Source organism: Ochotona princeps, chromosome 2 (genome assembly GCF_030435755.1).
Source record: "Ochotona princeps isolate mOchPri1 chromosome 2, mOchPri1.hap1, whole genome shotgun sequence".
NCBI lineage: Eukaryota > Metazoa > Chordata > Mammalia > Lagomorpha > Ochotonidae > Ochotona > Ochotona princeps.
Window position 1 is genome coordinate 35,362,609 of NC_080833.1, and position 20,104 is coordinate 35,382,712.

The window sequence follows — 20,104 nt, forward strand, 5'->3', positions numbered from 1 at the left end:
GGCAGAGACCCAGCCCAGTCCATCCTACATCTACCCTCTGGTTCTCCAGAGCACCAGCTGGTGCTGGTGTTTAGCCCGGTTAGGGGCATTCAGCCCCAGTTCACACTTGTACCAAGGGAGATTGCAGCCATATCCAGACCAGAATGCAGCCCTCACTCTGGCCCCCACACTCTCCTGTGGAAACCCCAACCCAGCAAGGGTGTACCCTCACAGCTCCCCAACCGAGTCTACTCCCAGCCCTACATTATGCACGTGCCAGTGGTTGCTCTGACCCAGCTGGCTTAGCCCTCCTGCCCCGTCTCAGCCTTTGCCTTTGATATTGTGGCGTAGTATCCCTGGCTCATGCAGAACAGTCGGTGTAAGAGCCTAGTTTGGCATGACCTGTGCTCCAGCCTGATTTCTGTTCTTCCCTATGAGTCGAGGTTGCTCGGCCTTGCCCTATTTGCCTCCTTCCAGTTGCAGCTCATATTTTAGGACGGTGCTGCCGTTCGGGTGGTGCTGCCTTGACCTGCCCAGATTGTTGTCAGTTCCTTTACCCATAAGTGATGGCAGGTTCCATGATCACACCTAGCTCAGCCCATCACCAGCCTAGCTCGCAAGCTAACCAGGGACTTTTATTTCCTTTTTTTTTTTTAAGATTTATTTTTTTTTATTGCAAAGTCAGATATACAGAGAGGAGAAGAGACAGAGAAAAATTTTCCATCCAATGATTCACTCCCCAGGTGACTGTAACGGCCGGTGCTGCACCTATCCAAAGCCAGGAGCCAGGAAATTCCTCCAGGTCTCCCACGCGAGTGCAGGGTCCCAAGGCTTTGGGCCATCCTGAACTGCTTTCCCAGGCAACAAGCAGGAAGCTGGATGTTAAGTGATGCTGCTGGGATTAGAACCTGCGCCCACATGGGATCCCGGAGCGTTCAAGGTGAGGACTTTAGCCGGTATGCCACTATGCCGGGCCCCAGTACTTATATTTCCAAAGGGTTGGGCCCACACTTCCCCTACAGAGTCTATCCCCGGATCAAGTTCTCCTGCATGCTGGTTAGTGTTTTGACCCTGCCAAATGTGACCAGTCCACTATTGTACCACCCAGTCAAGTTATGGTATCTAGCCCTGCCAAAAAGGCCCCCATACATAGCTTTGGTGTGGACTGGTTTGTGGCAGTCAGTGATGCTCTATGCTAACAGCCCATCTCAGGATTCCCATTTGGGCTGGTGAATCAGTCTGGCCCAAATAGAGTTTATGGACTCTCCCCTCCAAACCACTATGTCTCAGTTCCCACTCTTGCCAGAAAGTTCCATGACCCCGTTGCTGGTAATCACCCAGAATTCATCCCTCACCTACACTCACACTGGCCTTATCAATGGATGTCCCTAGGCAGTAATTACATATCCTAAAAACCCCGAGCTTGCCGCTGGGCAGGGAGCAGGCAGAGCCTTAAACCAAACAGGTACACTGGGCGCTCAAAGCCTAGGACTCTGTCACCACATCGGCAATGACTTTGGCCTGAGTCCCCAGCATTGGGTCCAGCCTGGCTGGGCACTCCCCACAGCTGCCACACTGCAGGGAGCTGTATTTGCCTCAGCCCCACGGCCATACCAATGTTTTAAATTTTTTATTTAAAGATTTATTTTTTGGGGGGCCAAGCACAATGGCTCAACTTGCTACTCCGTCACCTGCAAGCGCCAACATCCCATACAAGTGCTGGTTCATGTCCCGGTTGACCCAGCTCCCTGCTGGTGACCAGGGAAAGCAGCATAGGATGGCCCAAAGCCTTGGGACCCTGAACCTTGTGGGCAACATGGAGAAGGTTCCTGTATCCTGGTTTTGAATGGGCTCAGCTCTGGCCATTGTGCCATTTGGGGAGTGAACCAGTGGATGGAAGATACTTAAGTTTCTCCTTCTCTCTGTAAATCTGCCTTTCCAATAAAAATAATTTTTTTTTTAGCAAAAAAAAAAGATTTATTTCTTTGGAAAGAGTTACAGAGATAGAGGAAGACACAGATATTTCATCTGCTAGTTCATTCCTCAGATGGCTTCAATGATCAGAGCAGATCAGGTGGAAGCCAGGAGCTGGGACTCCATATCCTAGTCTCGCATATGAATACAGGAACCCAAGTACTTGAGTTGTCTTCCATGGTTTTTCCCAGGTCATTAGCAGAGAGCTCGTTTCAAAGTGCAGCAGCTGGGAGACATCTGGCACCCATTTGGGATACCAGTGTCCCATGCAGGGGCTTTACTTGATACACTACAATAAGGGCTCCTGTTTATAACTTTTTAAAAATATTTATTTATTTTAATTGGAAAGCTAGAGTTACAGAGAGAAATCTTCCTTCCAGTGGCTCACTCCCTGCATGGTCACAATAACTAGAGCCAGGCTTGTCTGAAGCTGGGAGCCAAGAGCTCCTTTCTTGTCTCCCACATGGGCCTTACAAGGGGATCCAAGGACTTGGGTCATCTGCTGCTGCTTACCCAACCCATAAACAGGGAGCTGGATCAGTCATTGGAGCAACTGGGAGAAAAACTAAGACCCATATGGGATGCCAGAGCCACAGTGGCCTGTTATGCCACTGCACCAGCTTCTCTCTTTTATAATTTTAAAATGTGCATCTATGAGACTACTTATTTTCCTTCTTCCTCTTATTTTGCTCTTAGTGTTTGGTCAGTTCTTGTATATTTATTACAAGTGATTATTTTGTACTCAGTTCCAGTTATTGGGAATAAGAAACCGAAGAAATAATCTGAGCTCTGTAATATTTTATACCTTCCTCTAAAGATTTGTTTTTCTGGCAGGCAGTTAAATGAAGCAGTGATCATTTTATAAACTAACATGTATTGAGAGGATTAATACTTTGGTTTTAGCCTTTTCAAATATGAATATTTTTCTGATTCATTCTTACTTTTCAGAGTGTAGCCTTTCATAGTTCTGACTACAAACCTGAGGTGCTTGCGAGGCCTCTTCTTCTAAGCAGATAATTTTTGTCCTTGTACTCCTACCCGAGTGCTGAAAGCTGTTTTCAGTCTCTCATCCATCCCCTTTGCCACTGTCTTATAAAACTAGCATTACCTGAGTGGTCCCCAAAACTTGGGCTTATCTCCTTTGGGTTGTATCTCTGAAAGATGTCAGCTCTGGAAATTCTCACTGCTCTGGTACTTTGATGCCTTTTTTATTTGCCTCATCATGTGAGAATTTCTGATGCTTTCGAATGAATTCTTAAAATATATCTTATCCAGTTCTTGTAATGCTTTCATTTTAGTAAGAAAAGAATGGCAATAAAAATAGTAAACTTTAGTATATTAGAAGATGGTAAGTGCTATAGAAGAAAAGGGGGGAAAAAGAGTAGGGAAAGAAGAAGGAGCTGGAAGGTATGTTTTATATTTGAAAGACAGAGAGATACTTTCACGTGTGACACAGACATCTTAACTAAATGCCTGTCTTAGTCAGTTTTGATTTTAAATAGAGTGAAGGTAACAGGAGATACATCAAGAAGGCAGCTGAGTAGGATCCTCTGGCAATCTGCCCACACACCAATTTGGACAGTTACTAGCTACAAGTCACTTTCACGAGTTAAGAAAGCCAGGCAGAATACCACAGTAACAGGTTTTAGATAATTATAAGAAAAGACTCTTTGAAAAAGGCAGGAAGGAAGTAGCTGCTATGTATACTTGATCCAATTAACACAGTTTGTAGAGAGACCTCTTTCACTTAGGGGATGAAGTTCAGACTTTATACTTGAAACTCAGTACCAGGCCTGCTACAATGAAACTAAGACTCAGTTTCTGCAAACTAAGCTTCTGCCAAAGCACCACTCTCACCCATCCTTTCCCAGTCTCCAGTAGTCACTGGAAAACAGGTGGGAAAGTGGGATTTGCCAGGAAGAGCAGAGCTTGACCTGCCCATCTCCAGGCCAGTCCAACAGCTGCAGCCCATAGATCTGCCCCCACATCAAATAGCCCTGGAGTCCTGGCAGAACAAATGAGTGTTTCCATCTACATGACACCCAGGTAGTTGAAAAAAACTCAACAACAGATTAGGTCAAGCAGAAGAAAAAATGCTTCAACTTAAAAACAGAACTTGTTAAATATCTCAGTTGGAAAAAATGAAGAAAGGAAGAAAGGAGGGGAGAGAGGGAGGACAGGCAGGCAGGCCATAGACCCAATTACATGAATAAATATTCAAATTGTAAGTATTGCTGATAGTAAAGAGCAAATACATCTAGAAAATCTACTCAATGAAACACTGGTTGAAAACTTCTCTTATCTAGAGAAACGTAAGAACATCCAAGTACAGAAGGATCCCCAATAGATACGACCAGAGAAGATCCTCACCACAACACAGAAGAGTCACGTTCTCAAAAGTGCAACACAAAAAGACAGCCTTTATTTTTATTTTTTTAAATATTTATTTTACTTGAAAGAATTATGGGGAAGGGGTTGGCGGAATACAGAGAAATCTTGCATTTGCTAATTCACTCCCCCAAACAATCTCCACAGCCAGAGCTGGGCCAGTGAGAAACTGGGAGCCAGGAGCTTCTTTAGGTTTCCCACATGAATGCACGGGTCCAAGGATTTGTCACTTTCACAAGAGACAAGAAAGCCAGGTAGGATACCACAGTTCCAGGTTTTAGATAATTATACAGTAATTTACATATATGTATAAAAGGCCATATTCTTTGTATATTTCTTATTTTCACTGGCTCCTTTAAATTTTTCTTTATCATTGGTTTTAAGCAATTTAAAAATTATGTTTCTTCATGTAGTTTTCTTTTTTGAAATTCATTCATTGAGCTTCATGGATATATCCTTTAAGCAAATTTAGAAAAATTTAGGCATCATTTCTTCAAATATTTTGTCTATATTCCTTCTCTTAGGAACTCCAACTGGCTGCTCAGTCATTCCATAGCTCACCTAGGCGCTATTCATTTTCCCCCTGATGTTGTTTTCAGAATCTCTTTAATCAATTCTTTAAAAGCAGATCTGCTAAGTTCCCTTTATTGTCCTTCTCTTTCCACAATTCATGAAAGATATATTTAGTGGATATGTAATTCCCTATTGACAGTTCTTTTCTGTCCAAAGGCTTGGTTACATCCCAGTGAGACTCTCAGGCAATACTGCAGTAATGGACAATGAAGGCTACAGCAGAAACATCAGTGACATCTGGTGTCATCAAAAACTAAAACTCTGGGGCCTGGCGGCGTGGCCGAGCGGCTAAAGTCCTCGCCTTGAAAGTGCCAGGATCCCATATGGGCGCCGGTTCTAATCCCGGCAGCTCCACTTTCCATCCAGCTCTCCGCTTGTGTCCTGGGAAGGCAGTCAAGGACGGCCCAAGGCTTTGGGATCCTGCACCCGTGTGGGAGACCCGGAAAAGGTTCCAGGTTCCCGGCTTCGGATCGGCACAGCACCGGCCGTTGCGGTCACCTGGGGAGTGAATCATCGGATGGAAGATCTTCCTCACTATCTCTCTTCTCTGCATATCTGACTTTGTAATAAAAATAAACAAATAAATCTTAAAAAAAAAAAAAACTAAAACTGAAAAAGAAGCCCTTTCTCGGTTTAGTAAAGCTGAGATTCTAAGAGGGTGAAGCCAATTCCCCATATCTTTTACCTATTTCTGTTTGCCTGCTGCTTGGAACTAGATCTGTATAGATATATAGTAGAAAGGATTGAGAAGCCCCCTGAAATTCTGGCACAAGAAAGGGACAACTGTGAAAATCAGAAAGATCTAGGGAAATGACAGTGGTGGAAGAATTCAAGAGAGAACCTTATTAACCTGTTACGAACTCCTAGGCCAAGCCCAACTTAAAAACATGTGGGGCTGATTTCATTAGGCTTAATACAGACTCTGAGAATTGAACTAACAAACAGCCCACTACACCAAATACCAAACTGGTTAATGAGTGGTAAAACACATCTTTAAAAACAGAACTGATGGTGGAATCAAGGATACAGGTGCCAGGCTGTTATCTGAAGTCTGAATCTAATCAGGCAGAATGCCTGCTAAAACCAAAACACACTCCACCGGTTTATCAAGCCATCAGCTGCCTGGGGTAGGCATTTGACCTTGTGACTAAGATGTCAGTTAAGACACAAGCATCCCACACTGGAGTGTCTGCTATATAGTGCCACTTTGGCTCCTGATTCCAGCTTTCTGCCAATGCAAATTCTTGAAAGAGCCAAGTAACAGCTCGGGATAGAGTCCCTCTCACCCATGTTGGCGATCTGGATCACATCCCAGCTCCTGATTAAGGGTTGTGGTTCAACACTAGCTCAGTAGCTACAGTGGGTATTTGGGGAATGAACCACTTGATGGGCCTTGTTTGTTTCTTCCCGTCTCTCAAAAATAAATAAATAAATAGCAAACCAGACCAAACCAAGAAACAAAGAACCAGCTGACTACAAAAAGACTCCTTTCAAATAAAATAAAAATGTATGAGTATACTATGCAAACACAAATTAAAATATATCTGGTGTGGCTATATTAACAGTAGGCAAAACAGACTTTGGACAAAAGTAAACAAGAACATTGTGTGATGATAAAATAGTTAATTCACCATGAAAACAACAATCCTCAATGGTTATTTACTTAACAATGCTTAAAAATACAGTATACAAAGAATACTACACCACAACAAAGTGAGTTTTCTCATGCGAATTCAAGGTTGCTTCAATTTTTGAAAATCAATTCATGTAATCTAACATAATAACGGGCTGGAGGGGAAAAAATGACCATGCCAATTGACACAGAAAAAAAGCACTTGAAAAAATACAACATCCATTCATGATTAAAAAGAACATTTTAGTTAGCTAGTAATAGCAGCAAATTTCCTAAGCCTGATAAAGGGTATCTAAAAAATGGTTTATCTATTATTATACTAAATAGTGAAAGGCTTAATGTCTCCTTTCCAAGATCCAGAACAAGATAAGATAGTCACTATCACATTGGGAGCCTTAGTTGGTACAACATAAGAGAAATAACAATAAAAAGCACAGAAATTATCCAAAGACACCATAACTGTCTACAGAGACACTTTCAATGAATTTACCCAAAAAATTGTAAAATTCATTACTAATCGTGCTAATTGTTTTAGCATTTATTTATTTTTACTGGAAAGGCAGATTTAGAGAGAGAAAATATAGAAAGATCTTCTGTATGCTGGTTCACTTCCCAAAGGGCCACAATAGCCGGAGCTGAGCCAATCTGAAGCTAAGACCCTCTCCCGGGTCTCCCACAGAGGGGCATGGTCCCAAGGTCCTCTACTGCTTTCTCAGGCCACAAACAGGAAGCTGAGTGGGAAGTGGAGCAGCTTGGATACAAATGCCGATATGGGATCCCAGTGTGTGCAAGGCAAGGATTTAGGCACTGATTCATTCAGTTAGGCCCAATCATGCTCATCTGAAGATGATTATAGGATTGGCTGTTTAGCACTAGCTTCTGGATAGTACAAAGGTGGGGCAATGCTGAAGACTCGATGGTTGCGTTTTTAGTGCCCATTAGAGAAGCCTGGATTGAGTTTCCAACTCCTCTGAAGAGTGAGCCAGTAGATGGAACTCTCTCTGTGTCTACCCTGCTCCCATAAATAAATAAGTCAAAACGTAAATTAAAAAAATCAAAAGATTACCAGAGGGGGAACTGAGGGAGTAAAGAAGGAAGGAAAGTAGGGTTATCTTCTTGGAACTGTATCTATGAAATATGTAAAATACGTCCTCTTTATATTAAGAAAAATTCAACAAAAGTTTAATATAGTAATATAGACAGAGTGATAATAGGGTGGGATGAATACATAATCTAATGAAATAGATACAGGATAGAAATGTATCTTCCAAATATAGTCAATTAATTTTTGACAAAGATACAAAATCAATTCAACAGAGCAATTCAATGTCTTTTCAACACACATGGTTGACATTTTTTTTCATTTTTAACATTTTTTATGATACAGCTCCATAGGCTCAGGGATTTCCCTTCCCACTACCCCGTTCTCCCACCATTCCCACTGCTTTACCCCATATTATTACAAAAGCATAGTCCCCCAACAACAGTCACACGCTCATATGACTGACATTTAGCATTAAGCCCTGAATAGCCATAAGCTAAAACAAGTCCCAATCTAAACCTCATACTTTGTACAAAAATTACTTAAATAAAACACAATCTAAATGTAAAATTTTAAAGAATAAAGTGTTTTAAATAAAACGTAACAAAATATTTTGACCTGGGACCAGGCAGATTGAAAAGAACAAATCAAGGGCTGGGAGAAAATATGTGCAAAACACATGTCCGTCCAACCACTTGTATCAGAAACACATAATGAAGTCTTAAAACCCAAAAGAAAACAGGCAACTCAATTTAAAAATAGGCAAAAGAGTTAAAATTTCACCAAAAAGAATGTACAAATGGCAATCAAGCACACTAAAAAAATGTTCAACATCATTAGCTATTAGGAAAACGCAAATTAAAACCATGATGAGATATTACTACATACCTATGAGAATGGGTAAAATAAAAAAACTGACAATTCCAAGGGCTGGTGAGGATGCATAACAACTGGGTCTCTCATGCGTTGCTGGTGGAAATATAAAATGATACAGGCACTCTGGAAAAGCATTTAGCAATTTCTTAAAAAGTTAAACATACACTTACCATATTACCCAGCAATCCCACTCCTGGGATTTCTCCCTAGAGAAATGAAAACTAATGTTAACACAAAAACCTGATTAATCAGTGTTACAGCAGCTCTGTTCAGAATTGCCAAAAACTGGAAACAACCCAAATATCCTTGAACAAGATAAACAATTTGTGTTGAGCCTATACATTGCAATACTAGTTGGCAACCAGAAACACCATAACTAGATACACACAACGACTGGAAATATCAAAGGCATCATGCTGCATAAAAGAAGCCACCTGGAAAGGCTTTACTGTACAATTGCATTTGAGCAACATTTTCAAAAAGACAGAACTATAGTGATGGAAAAATAGATCAGTGGCTCCAGGCATTTCAGATATGACTAGAATGGGAGAGCATGAAAGACTCTCATGAAGTGATGGAACCATCCTGATTATGGTACCAATTACATGAACTTATACCTGTGCTCAAATTCATACAATGTAGATTTTTTAAAGTCAATTTCACTGTGTGGCACTTGATAAACATTTTTACTTTTAAAACTGGTGGCAGGGGGCAGTCAGAGAAGATGAAGAATTGGCAAAGAAGACTAAAAGGCAGCTACCAACGAAGTAGAAGAAAACTAAAAGAAATGTGTTATCTTAGAAGCCCTGAGAAGAAAATGAATCAAGAGTGACTAACTGTATCATACACTGTTGATAGCCATGTAAGACAAGAACTGAGAAATGATAATTAACAATGGTCATTGGTGACTCTGATGGGAACAAATTTGGAATAGTAAAGTGACATCTGGTTGAATTAGGCTTAAGAGAAAAACGTGAGGAGAGAGTTAACAGGTCTAGATAATAAACGCTCACTACAAGAGATAATAAATACAATAGTTGATGAAAAGAGTTAAGATTTTTTTTCAAGAAGCAAGAAACAAACATGAAAAGAATGAAATATTAATAATTAGTCAAAATTATTTGTTCTGCAGCTTTTTCCCTAGCACTTAACAACTTACAGCTTTTTCAATATACATCCACTATATGACGATTATTAAATCTAAAAGTATAGGCAAGTTTATATGTTATCAGACTTCCTCAATCCATTAAAATATATGAAATAGAAGTCCCCCTGTTTTCAGGACACTATATACCCCTCCCCACAACTGCAGATACATATGCTCACAGGATAGCTATCATGTCTAAGTTCTCAGTAGTCCTACTGCCTGTAAGAGCGTGTTGATTCAATGAAAAGTATTTGCTGCAAGTCAGACTTAAAAAAAAAATAAAAAGGAAAACCTTACCCCTGTGATAGATCAACTTACTTTCCTATGAAAATTCTTTAAAACATAAAGTAAATCCTTTATTTCTCCATCCTTTCCTTACATGACCTTGTCAATCCTACACTATCCACATCTCTAGTATTAACTATAAACCTAACTGAATTCTAGATTTTTTGCTACTGTGAAATATATTTCTTTTGTTATAATTGTTCTATGATTTCCTCATGTTCCAACAGGCCTAAGTGACATGCTCTGGATAGCAAATCACATCAACTTTAACAAAAGAAAAAAAAATGAACATCAACTTCAACAAAATACTATATCTAAAAATCTAAAACTAACTAAATAAATAGATTTCGAAAGTGGGAAATCCTAATTCAAAGCATGGTTCAACTTTTAAGTAGATACATTTAGATTAAATGTCATATAAATTCAAGAAATTACTTTCCTAAAAACATCCCTCCAATTACCACAAAAGAAAAGAAAAAATATTTATATATTCATATACATGGCAACTTGTCAGCTTCACTCATAAATGTACAATTACCATCACAGGAAAGGTTTTTCTTTGTAGAATTCAACTATGCATTCAAATACAGTTCTAAGAAAGGCTTCTAATCTGTTCCATTGTTGGTCAAGTGGTTTATACATGCAGAAAAAAAGAAGAAAATCAGACATATGTAACAAGGAAAGAAAAGAGAGAATAGGAGAAATCACCTCAGCATCGCTTTCTTTTTTTCTTTATAAAAATCTTTATTTCTCTCTTCTCTCATCTCTTGACATCTCCCAAAAAAAAAAAAAAAAAAAAAAAAAATCCTTTCCAAACCTCACAAACACCCTCAGGCCCCTCTCAAGCATGCAAATGTAATTTTCTACCCAGACAACACACTCCCTTTTAATGAACTCCAAAAACAATCTGTGAATGCCTACAGAAGAGAAAGAGGAAAATTGCAATGAAAGAAAATACAAACAGAGAGATGTGGGGGAGGGTCAAGATGAAAATGGCAAGTCCAGAGCTTAAATAGACATAAAAGAAAATGAAGGTGAAGGGATTGTAATCAAACAAAACAGTTTGCAGGCTGTCATTTCATACAAACTGGAATCAGAGAAATATATGAATATTCACTTGAATAAAAATCATTCATTCTAGGAGTGGTCCTTCAAGTGAAAGGATCCCTGTCAAGGCCCAATGTGGCTGTCATTCTTTGTTCCATTCTGTAATTGAAAAAAAAAAGTGTACATAGCTAAAAAAAAAAATCATGCTATATATGCACAAACCCCTAAAGCCACCAAGAACAGGAGCAAGTTGCTTCATCATATAACCAAATACTGTGTCAAAATTAGACTTTGAAAGAGTATTAATAAATGACAAGAGACACTTCAGTAAGTCACATGATCCAGGATCCCTCCAGATGCACATTATGATTCAGATTTGAACAGTAAACAGAGTAGGCCACAGGGTAGGGTGGGGGGACCTGAAGAAAAACACAATGCAGGAAAGGTTGTCAAAATGAAAACTGTCTTCTTGCTTCACAATTTGAAAAGAAGTTTTATTGAAAAAAATAGCTTGAAACCAATTTAGGCTGAAATAATTACAACATTTTACAATCTATCCTCTTAATGATGAATAGAATTCTCCCTGCTTAAGGATCAAATTGGTTGGGCTCTACACTTGTCTGGCACCATGCTGAGGGCTGTTTCCCTTAATATATAACCAATCAAAGATGTATTCAGCCTTTTGTGAGATCCAAAGCTTTGTAACTGCACATTTTAGAGCATCATGAAGTTTCTCAAAAGGAGCAGACAAAGCCATACACAGTGATAGCCTCTCTTGGACAGCTAATATTTAGTGGCCTCTCATTTCTCAAAGGTAAACACTGAACCCATTTATAGTAACTGAATATACACACTTTTTCTTTTGTACTTATCCTATAAAATGTATATTAAACTTTTCCCCCTTTGTGTCAATATACAAGATCATAGCTTCTTAAGCCAGAGACAAAAGAAAAATTCTTTAAAATACACAATTACTATAAAAACTATAAAGTAATCTGAGTACTAACTGAAAACTAATACTACCTTCTCAGACTTAATGATAAGTGTTGTCAACTGAATATAAAATTTAGCATAAATCTCTATGGGTTAAATATGCTTATATAAGGCACACATAAATACATTGTTAAGCTTATAATTTGTAAGTAAAAGCAATTTTATATATCGGCACATATACAGTTATACAGTAATATCCATATTTATAGAGCCTGAACACAAAACCTTTAAAAATCTATCCAACAAAATTCATTAAGGTAATCCAGTAAAATCAAGAATCTGAGGGTGAAAGGACTGTCATAAGAGTATTACGTGACTTCAATTTTGCTTCCATTTATTCATAACAAAGTCATCATCCATGGCACCCATAAGAGAATACAGAACACAAATGGAGTTAAACATCTGTTTATACTAAAAAATAACAGGTATCTTTGTAAAACATCAATTTTAAGTTTGTTATATTCTTCATAAAACAGTATTTTGTTTATTTGCCCATCAACTGTGATGGGACAAAGATTAACCACCTAGTAACCTTCAGACCATTGCAGAAAAGCTGCTATAAAAATTAAATACAAATGGCAAACGAACACATGAAAAACACATATTTACAAGACACAAATCAAAACCACAATGAGATACTTCACACCCATGAGGATGGTTACACATAACAACAGAAAATAACAAATGTTGGGCAATGATGTAGAGAGATCAGGACCCTTTTTTTTTTTTTTTAAAGATTTATTCATTTTATTACAGCCAGATATACACAGAGGAGGAGAGACAGAGAGGAAGATCTTCCGTCCGATGATTCACTCCCCAAGTGAGCCGCAACGGGCTGATGCGCGCCGATCCAAAGCTGGGAACCTAGAACCTCTTCCAGGTCTCCCACACGGGTGCAGTGTCCCAGTGCATTGGGCCGTGCTCAACTGCTTTCCCAGGCCACATGCAGGGAGCTGGATGGGAAGTGGAACTGCCGGGATTAGAACCGGCGCCCATATGGGATCCCGGGGCTTTCAAGGCGAGGACTTTAGCCGCTAGACCACGCCGCCGGGCCCGATCAGGACCCTTTACATTGATGGTGGGAATGCAAAATGTTGTCATTATTGTGGAAAACAATTTGGCAATTATTTAAAAAGCTGATCACAGAATTCCCATAGAAACCAGCAATTCCACTCCTGGGTATATGTCCAAGAGAAATGAAAACACATCCAGGCAAAAAAATTTGTATATACTTATAGTTGCATTATTCCAGACACACAGTATCTATCAACTGATGAACAGATAAATTTTGACATAGTCATTTAACAGAATATTATTTAGCCATAAAAAGGAATGAAACACTGATGTAGCTCCAGCCCTTGTGGCCACTTGGGGAGTGAACCAGAGGATGGAGGATCTTCCTCTCTGTCTCTCCTCTCTGTATATCTGACTTTCCAATAAAAATAAAATAAATCTTAAAAAAAAGAAACAATGGGCTGGCAAGTGGCACAATAAGCTATGTGGTTTCCTACAATACTGGCATCCCAAAGAAAATGATCAAGTTCAAGTCCTGCCTGCTCTGCTTCTGATACAGCTCCCTGCTAATGAACCTGAGGCAGCAAAAGATGGTCCAGGTCCTAGGTTCCTGGATCCGTATGGGAGATGGAGATGGAATTCTTCACCACTGGTTTCACCCAGACCTAGTGCTAACTGTTGTAGCCATTTGAGAAATAAATCAGTGAATGGAAGATTCCTCTTTGTCACTCTTTCAAATAAAAAAAATTTTCAAAAAGCAAACCCATAAATGTCATGGATGATGTGCACTATTTTTAAATTCTACTTTCTCACAAACTTTCAAAAGCATCCTTGTATACAAAATTACTCAGTTTAGAAATTTACTATATGAAAAAGGCAAAATGCATTTTTAAAAGATTTTTTTATTTTTATTAGAGACACAGATTTTTTAAATTTTGGGGTTTTTAAAAATTTTTTTCTTTGTTTCTTTTTTAATTTGGCAGATTTTTTTTATTTTTTAGTTTTCATTTTACTTCTTTATCATCATCATCATCATCATCATCATCATCATTTTATGATACAGTTCCATAGGCCTCGGATTTCCCTTACTCCCTCTCCAAATTCCCTCCGCCTTCACTGAGTTCCCCTATATTATTACTTGATAAACATATTAGTTCTTGATAAACATCATATGTCCATCATAATGGAGACTATTATATTCAGACCAAAGATGGACTCCCAATGAAACTGTTAACTATATCGTGACAATAGGTGCTGGACTCTCTGCCACTGTCCATGCCTGCAATGATGGATGCATTTTTTTTTTAAGTAAATGGTGATTAAAAAAACCCTGAATTTAAGTATTTAGAGGAAAAATTGGATAGCTTCATTACACTATAGACAAGAATAAACTTCAATCAAATCAGAGATCTAAATGGGAGTTTCAGACTCCTGGCTTTGTCCTGACTCCCCTGTTAAAGGTATTTGGGGAATCAATCATTAGATGAAAGAGCTGCCCTGTGAGTGTGTATATACCATTCTGCCTTTCAAGTAGTTGAAAATATTTTTTGAAAGAAAAATACAAATTAGAATTGTCCTGAATTATCAATTCTCCCCCAACAGACTGATAAAAGTAAAAAGTATGACAATTCACTCTCTTGGTAAATCCATGTACAAATGGGAATTCTAATAGGAAATCAAAGTGATACAACCCTCATAAAAGGATATTTGGCAATATATACCTTAATTACAATGTAGTTTTATATTCTTTAACCTCACAATCCCACTTAAAAGGATTTACTTTTCAACAATACCAAAACATTCACATGTAGTTATTCATTGCAGGAAAGTATTGAAAACTAGTCAATAAAATTTAGAGAAATTGGTTGAAAAACTATACAGTACTATCATATATACCCACAATGAAGTACTGTATAACTGTTTTTTAAAAATGCCATTAACTGATCTTATTTTCTAGAATATACTGTCAAGTGAAAAAGCAAACTGCAAAAGATTATATAAAGTATGCTGTTATTTTGTATAATAAAGAATCAGCAAATAAAATATACAGGACCTGCTTATGGCTACAAAAAAGAAACAAAGGAAGAAAAAGCCAGAAACCAGTGAAACTGGTTATTTACAATGGTAGAGGACTGAGGAGGACAGGATAGAAGAGAGGAACATCACTATTATTCATGCTCTACATACTCAAAAAAATCAGATTAAATCAACAAGGACTTAGGGGAGTTGTTAGGAACCGAATGCTTGTGCTTTCCAAATTCATGTATTGAACCCCTAATGCGCAAGTGATGATATCAGGAGGTAGAGCCTCTGGAGAAGCAAATCATTCACAAAGGTGGAACACTCTCTACCCTCTTCCTCCATGTGAGAACATTGCACAAGATCAGTATCTACAGAGCAGAAGGTGGGATCTCACCAGACAGACATTAAATCTGCCAGCATCTTGAAATTCAGACTTCACCGTCTACAGAATTACAAGCAATGTGTTATACAAGCTACTGAGTTTGCACCATTTTTTTTTTAAAGCATTGATGATGGATTGAGTCTGTGAGAATTTATAAAAATTGAACATAGAGGGGCATGTGTTTGGCCTACTGGTTAAAATGTTTGTTGGGACTCTGTGTCCCATATTAGTGTACCTGGGTTCATGTTCTGGCTCTGGCTCCCAATTTCAGCTGCCCAACAATGCAGATTCTGGGAGGCAACAAGCAACAGTCACTGACTGGGTCCTGGCCACCCATGTCATGTGGGAGACCCGAATTAAGCTTTCAGCTTTCAATTCAGCTTGTTTTATCCTTGACTTCTGCATTTGGAGAGTGAATCAGCTGATGGGAGCCTGCCTATTTTCTGTTTTCTTTCTCTACCCACTTCTTTCTCCCTTATCTCCTGCCTTCCTTCCATCCCTTCCTCCTGCCACACACAATTCAATGCAGGAACAAACGAACCAAATAGAATTTCACAAGAATAATATACCCACATCTCAGAAAGTGCTCTTGCTGTAATTTCCTGTCAATCCCCACCTTTCCATGTTTTTTTTTTTTTTATTACTAAAGATTGGCTTTCCCTCCTGTAGAACTTCATATGAATGAAACAGTACTAAATACAGACATATAATCTTATGAGGAAAGTTTATTATAATTAGTGTAATATAGACAAAGAGCCTAAGAGGTCACTTGTGGTTTGTGATTACAGCCCAGGTGTGGCTTCTCAAATGTTGTTCTTCTGCCTTGTAAAAAAGGAACACATTTCTGATCCTGAAGAGGCTAAGTCACGTGTGGCATTTGGCAGGTTCCAGCCTTCTCCCCTTTTGGAGGGTGATGATCTGCAAAGTGTTCAGTGCTTTTGACTCAATGCTTTTGAGCAGACTCTGGTGTTTAAGCAAAAGGGATTAGCCTCAAAATGCCAGCCAGGTACCTCAATCTGTGTATAACATGGAATCAAAGGCAAAATACAGATTGGGGGCCCGGCGGTGTGGCCTAGCAGCTAAAGTCCTCACCTTGAACACCTGGGATCCCATAAGGGCGCCGGTTCTGATCCCGGCAGCTCCACTTCCCATCCAGCTCCCTGCTTGGGGCCTGGGAGAGCAGTTCAGGATGGCTCAAGGCTTTGGGACCCTACACCCGCGTGGGAGACCCGGAAGAGGTTCCTGGTTCCCGGCTTCGGATCGGGGCAGCACCAGCCATTGCGGCTCACTTGGGCGGAAGGAAGATCTTCCTCTCTGTCTCTCCTCCTCTTTGTGTATCTGACTTTGTAATGAAAATAAATAAATCTTAACAACAACAAAAAAATACAGATTGGGCTTCTCAGGGGGAAAAGAGAGATTAATCTATTTTATCAAAAAAATCAATTGTTGCTTCTTTCTACTAATTAGTAATCCACTGTATGAATATGTCATAGTTTGCTTAGTTATTCCTCAAATGATATTTCATCCTATTTATGATATTTTTGTTTTGTGCTACTATGCATATTTTTTAAAGATTATTTTTAATTGGGAACACAGATATACAGAGAGAAGGAGAGAAAGATCTTCCATCCGCTGGTTCACTTGTCAAGTGCTCAAAACAGCCAGAGCTGAGCCAATCTGAAGCCAGGAGCCAGGCCCAAGATTATGCATGTTTTGTGTGTGTGAGTATGGGCATGTGTATGAATATGCTTGAATTTCTCATGATAAAAATCTAGGAGTGGGGCCTGGCACGGTAGCCTAGTGGCTCAAGTCATCGCCATGCATCTGTCTGGATCTCATATGGGCACTGGTTCGTAGCCCAGCTGCTCCACTTCCGATCCAGCTCCCTGCTTGTGGCCTGGGAAAGCAGTAGATGATGGCCCAGAGTCTTGGGACTCTGCACCCTCAGCTCCAGTCATTGTGGCCATCAGTAGATGGAAAATCTTTCTGTCTCTCCTTCTCTCTGTAAATCTGACATTCCAATAAAAAATAAATAAATCTTTAAAAAACTAGAAGCCTCTTCCTCTTGGTCCCATATTGAACTCGAGATGGAAGAGGCGAATCCAGTCTCGAAATAGAGGTAAAACAGTCACCTTGTAAAACAGCCCCACGCCTGCCATCACTGTCACCCCCGGGGGAGGGGAGGTCATGATCCAAAGCAACCAGAGCAGCTGAGGAAACCGTTTATTGGTGGTCTGAGCTTTGAAACTATAGATGATAATTTCAGAGAACATTTTGAGAAATGAGGCGTGCTGACAGATTGTGTGGTAATGAGAGACCCCCAAACAAAATGTTCCAGGGGGTTTGGTTTTGTGACTTACTCTTGTGTTGAAGAGGTGGATGTAGCATAGTGTGGTCGACCACACAAGGTTGATGGGTATGTTGTGTAACCAAAGAGAGATGTTTCTAGAGAGGTTTCAGTAAAGCCTGGAGCCCATCTAACAGTGAATAAAATCTTTGTTAGTGGTATTAAAGAAGATACAGAGGAATATAATTTGAGAGACTACTTTGAGAAGTATGTCAAGATTGAAACCATAGGAGTTATGGAAGACAGAGTGGCAAAAAAAGAGGATTTGTTTTTGTAACTTTCAATGATCATGATACAGTTGATAAAATTGTTGTTCAGAAATACCACACTATTAATGGGCAAAATTGTGAAGTGAAAAAAGCCCTTTCTAAACAAGAGATGCAGTCTGCTGCTGGATCACCGATAGGCTTTGGAGGTGGATCTGGCAACTTTATGGGTCGTGAAGGAAACTTTGGTGGAAGAGGAGGTTATGGTGGTGGAGGTGGTGGCAGCAGAGGAAGTTATGGAGGAGGTGATGGTGGATATAATGGTTTTGGAGGTGATGGTGGCAACTATGGTGGTGGTCCTGGTTACAGTAACAGGGGAGGCTATGGTGGTTGTGGACCAGGATATGGAAACCAAGGTGGCAGATATGGTGGAGGAGAAGAATATGATGGTTACAATGAAGGAGGAAATTTTGGAGGCAACTATGGTGGTGGAAACAACAATGATTTCAGAAATTATAGTGGACAACAGCAATCAAATTATGGATCCATGAAAGGGGGCAGTTTTGGTGGAAGAAGCTTGGGCAGTCCCTATGGTGGTGGTTATGGATCTGGTGGTGGAAGTTGTGGATTGGTAGCAGAAGGTTCTAAAAACAGCAGAAAAGAGCTACAGTTCTTAGCAGGAGAGAGAGCTAAGAGTTGTCAGGAAAGCTGCAGGTTACTTTGAGACAGTTATCTCAGATGCATTAGAGGAACTGTAAAAATCTGCTACAGGAGGAACGATGATCCAGTCAGAAAAGTTACTGCAGCTTAAACAGGAGACCCTTCTTCTTCAGGACTGTCATAGCCACAGTTTGCAAAAAAGTGCAGCTATTGATTAATGCAGTGTAGTGTCAATTAGATGTACAATCCTGAGGTCTTTTATCTGTTGTAGCTTTGTCTTTTTCTTTTCATTACATCAGGTATATTGCCTTATAAATTGTGGTAGTGGTACCAGGAATAAAAAATTAAGTAATTTTTAACTTTTCAATATTGGTGTAGTTCAGTTTTTCTAAATTTTAGTACAGAAACTTTAACACAATACAGTTTTGCAGGTGTTTCCTTGTGAGTTAACAAGAAGATCATTGTTAATTACTATTTTGCATGAATTTTGCCAATATTAACTGTGGAGAAACAACCTGTGGGTTAAGGGGAATCTATTCTCCCCATTCCAAACCATGATACGAATGGGCACTGATGTGTAGAGAATAAATATTCGTACGTTTGCAATGTGTATTTTAGATAAATAGGATTGGGCATTTAAATTAGCATATTTGTGAATTTAATAGCATTAAGATTACCTTCAAATGAAAAATCTCAAAATTCCTATTTATTTTTGTGCATTTTCTTTCAAAAATGTAATCATATGATTTTAGTTTGTTAGATTTTCTGAGTCCTAGTTGTGTTAAGAACATCTCTTCTATACTTTACGTTGGTCACATTTGAACTGCTGCCATAGTTTTGGGGTATAAAGAATGTCTACTGCCCTCTATTTAAATTTTGGGACGGGATAATGGGTATTGTCCCACTGTTACCTTAAAAACCATTCTGAAACACTTCAAAATATAGGACCACTAAGCCTGCTATTTCTAAGCATACTAGTTAGGTACCTTTTTATTTTTCAAGCATAAGAGGTCCACTTAAATCTGATTACTTTCCTTGGTTTACCTTTTTTTACTGGTTACAAACTCAGTGAGAATAAAATTGATGTATTATTGAATCTTAAAAACAATAGGAGTGGAAGTTCTGCATTGGTTACAAGTAGGTATATATGTAGTTACATAAGAAATTGCCAGACCAAAAGTATCAAAGTAGTTTATACCATTTCCGACAAGATATGAGAGATTTCTAGCTGTTCCATACCCTAACATATGATGCTGTTATATCTGTATTATTCTTACAACCTTGATATATGTTTGAAATTACTTCAAAATAAAGTTAAAATAGCATTTATTTTTATTTACATTTTTCTAGTTCCATCTACTAGATATGAAATAAATACTACCACTATTCTCATTTCCTAGCAACTTATCCCAGGTCACATAAATAACAGACGGCATAACCTTCTGATTGATCTCTTCAATTCAACCATTGTATTATTTCATACTGATCTACTCTACTAGAAGTCAGTAACATTATACTGTCTTCAGTCATGTGAAC

At 39.0% G+C, this 20,104-nt stretch overlaps 1 protein-coding gene and 1 pseudogene across 1 annotated transcript in view; one reads left to right on the forward strand and one right to left on the reverse strand.

The window, feature by feature from the left end:
• The window catches only part of ZSWIM5 (zinc finger SWIM-type containing 5), a 144,950-nt gene that overhangs the window by 93,213 nt on the left and 31,633 nt on the right, over positions 1 to 20,104 (reverse strand). The gene's annotated exons all lie outside the window — the stretch shown is intronic.
• On the forward strand, positions 946 to 18,688 carry LOC105942541 (heterogeneous nuclear ribonucleoprotein A3-like; annotated as a pseudogene).